The sequence below is a fragment of the Trachypithecus francoisi genome, unplaced genomic scaffold, assembly GCF_009764315.1.
Source record: "Trachypithecus francoisi isolate TF-2019V2 unplaced genomic scaffold, Tfra_2.0 Lachesis_group5, whole genome shotgun sequence".
In the NCBI taxonomy this organism is placed as follows: domain Eukaryota; kingdom Metazoa; phylum Chordata; class Mammalia; order Primates; family Cercopithecidae; genus Trachypithecus; species Trachypithecus francoisi.
Genome location: NW_022681470.1, coordinates 64,648,996 through 64,652,840, shown reverse-complemented (window position 1 = coordinate 64,652,840; position 3,845 = coordinate 64,648,996).

The following is a 3,845-nucleotide window of genomic DNA, read 5'->3' as shown; positions in this document are numbered from 1 at the left end:
CACAAGTATACAGTGGAATAGTTCAGAGGCTACCCGTTGTATAATATCACAACAGATTGAATATGAAGCAAACAAAAGAATCAGCATTCTTCCCGTCAGCCAGATATTAGAGAGATTTACCAAAGTCTAAAACAATGACACTCTTTTTCCTAATTGTTTTTGTTTTGGAAAATATAATTCATTTCCATTAAGAAAAGCATTACTTACATTATCCTTACACTCAATGCATATTGTTCTGTCATCTGTCCCTCCCACATCCACCCAATGTAGAGACTTGACAGAAGGGACTGTGTCTTATCCCAGGTGCCTGGCACAGTACCTGGCTTATAATAAGCACTCAAGAAATATTTTTTGAATAAGTGAATAAATTGATGAATAAATGGAAACTCTTCTGTGGGTTCTCTTCTATTGGATAAAATTAAACTCTGTGGTTTAGCTTTAAACATCCTACACAAACTGTGACACCCGGATCTTTCTGGTACTCAGCTTCCCTTAACACGTTCTACTTCTCTGACATACCAGAAAACACGTTGTCCTTTGGCAGTACCTTATCTTTCCCCATCACTACATATTGTATGTACTCTTCTATCAGTCTCAAATGTCCTTACTCATTACTGCCATCAAAATCATATTCATTTTTACAGGACCCACTCAGAAACCAACTGTTCATGAGATCTTCCCAGCTGGAAAGAGTCCTGTCCACATCTAGATAACAGCACCTCATCTAGTCTTTCCTCAAGTTATTTCTCACTTTCTGCTGTGCATTTTTTTCTTGCTTGTTTGTTTAGATGTGTGTTGTATTATCCCCAAGATTTAAACATTTGGGGTTCAAATAAACTCACATCCTATTCATCTTTGCCTCTGCCACTGTGCACCCAGCACAGGTCCTTTTTATTCTCTGAGTTTCAGTTTCTTTTTCTGAGATAATAGAACCTACTTCACAGGGTTTCTGTGAATATTAAGTAAAATATGCTATTTAAATATTGGCACCGTGTCTCAATTTTCATACAGTAAGCACTCAAAAATGTTAACTACTATCATTGTTAGTGTGATTATTATTTGCAGAAATAAATGGACTGAGCAAGTCCTGTTACCTCTACCTTCAAAACACTCTTTGAATTCTGCTTGATCTCATCACTGCCAATATGATTACCTGCTTCCAGCCATGATCATTCTTCTTGCTATGGGCTCTTTTACTTTCTTATCCCTCAACCTCTATTCTCTACTCAGCAGCCAGCATGATCCTTTTAAAACATAAAGCAGATCATATGACTCTTCTGCTCAAAACCCTCCAGTGGCTTCCCAATCTACAACTAAAAGGCCCCATATAGTCTGATCTCCTGTGTCTCCCCACCACCACCCCCCGCCCACTCACTGACACAACCTCATGGCCATCCTGCCCTCTGTCATATGAGGCTTTCTGCACTTGGCGGCTTTTCATCATAGGGCTTTGCACTTGTCCTTTCCCCAGTGTGGGATAATTTCTCCCAGCTTGGCATACAACCTGCTTCTCCACTTCATTCAAGCGAACCTGGGCTCTCCACTGTTATTTTTCTGAAAGTAACCACCATAAGTAAAACACCAACCATTATTCTCAATATATTTTATATTTTTCATAGCTCTCATTATGACCTGAAAACACTTGTATATACTTACTGAGATGACATTGTTTACTGTCCTCTTCTGCTAGAATTATAAGCTTCATGAGTGTTTGCTCTATCCCCAGTCTCAAGAACAGTGTCTGGCACATAATAGATGTTCTGGCACATGTGGCACTGTGTCTGGCACATCATAAGACTTGATGAATGATTGAATGGTGGCTGGAAGCCTCTTCGATGGGGGCTTTAGGAAGAGAAGCAGCATTCTGTTGCACAAAATCGATGACCTGTTACTGGTTTTGTGTGAAGAGGAAGTGTGGGATTAATCTACCTAGAGGGGATGAGATGGAAGTGATCTATTTATCTGGACTTAGATGGTATTCCCATTTATCCATTCAGATGAAAATCTGGCTGAAGATAATTCCAGGTGAATTATCTCCATAGTGAACAGTGTAATACCCTACAGCTAATTTTCCTGGGCTCACTGTGGGCACTGAGGAAGCCGAATCTCATGGTCTCCTGTGATCTCTTTGTTCCGGGGCTCCTCCAGGACCTGCTTGGCCGGCCAGGCCTACGATAGCTTATGTTGATGAAAAGCTCCAGAAGTGAAGTCCCAAACCTATCTTCACACTGCCACACTGGCTTCATGACATCCAACTGCAGGAACCCGGAGGACTCGGCAGAAGAGTAGGATATAATGGAAGGGAAAACTACAGATTCAGGACTTCTGAATTCTGAGTGATTGGGCAAGCCACCTCCCTTCTCTGAGCCTTAGTTTGTCTTTATACCATAAGGGAGTTTAATTAAATGTATCTTTAAAGTCCTCTTCAACGGTGACCTTCTATAGTTATATGAGCTTTGTGTACAAGAGAAATTGGACTAGAGGATGGGGCAGCCAGGGAGAGAAGCTCAACACGGAGGCGATTGAGCTGAGGCTGAGCAGTAGGACCTCAATAGGGCCAGCAGGTGGCGCCATTGCTGTATCGGGATGCTCAGGCCCAGGGTGGGAAAGTTGTATTTTTCCAGAAAGCAGGCAAATTCTTCAGCGCAAGCTGTCCAGCCGTCAGAAGGAACCAGTTGCCGCACCCCACCCCGCAATATACACACACCCCTTCCTCCCAAAGCCTACATTCACATTCCAACAAACAGGGTGAAATGCATTGCAAGTTGTTAGGCCTGAGGCTGGAGGTGGTTGCAAGTTGCCTTTTCCTCTCCTCCCATGTTTCCTAGGAATCTGAACCCTGAACGCACCCCTCCTACCTGATGACCTAGCTGGGACAGACCCTCACTGGATCACTCTCAAGGCAAGATGTGCAACTAGATGCAGGCCGGCTGGACTTCCCTACTGATTACCATTGTCCTTTGCTCCAATCCTCAAGGTAGCCATCGCCTTCGAGGGAAGACTCTAAACCTCATCATTTCACCTCCCCTGAGTCCTGGGGAGGAACCTATGGTTAGAGAAGTTGGAGAAAAGCAAGAAGGAGATGGGGGTGGAGGAGTGCTGAAGGGAAAGGTCTGGCTTTGTGGAGATAAGAATGGAAGAATCAACCTTTGTTTGGCCCCAACTGCCTCTGCCAGTGTTGACACACTTGGGAGTGTTTCCTGGAGCTCCTCAGCACTCCTTCCCCAACTTCCCCCTGGTAGGGATTGGGCGGGAGTTGTTCTGGAAGCTGGGGGGAGGTACATGCTTACAGATTTTTTTTTTTTTTTTTTTTTAAGGCTGCTATCTTAACATTGAGGGTGGAAACCAGCCCCCTCCCTGACTTGACTGTCAGGTCTCTAGAACAGCAATCCCCACATAGACCTTCACTGTGTCTGCTGTGACCTGGGAAGCCGGGGAACCGGGGTGGCCAGATAATAGAGGATGCACGGGACATTGCCCCTTCCCTTTGTTTTGCATATTTTTCAGCAGTGATCAGCATGTTCCTCTTCTCAGAAGGGTGTTCATGAAGGGTACAGCTCCTAAGACCCTAGCATACCACCCTCCATTTGGAAGCTCCCTAGTACATTTGGGTCTGCCTTTCTACCACTGGAAATGGGTGTTTCCTCTTCCCATGGAGGAGAATAGTTGGCAGATTTGGCTAAAGGTCCTTAGTATCCTGGTTGGTGCCTGTGTCTGCTGAGGTGCTCCACCCTCTTCCCTGGCTAGTCCTCCCCACCACATCACTGCACAGTCTAGCTAGGTCTAGTGGAGGGTGCTGCTCTTGCATTCAGACACACCCAGCTAAGACAGAGTCACATAACAGA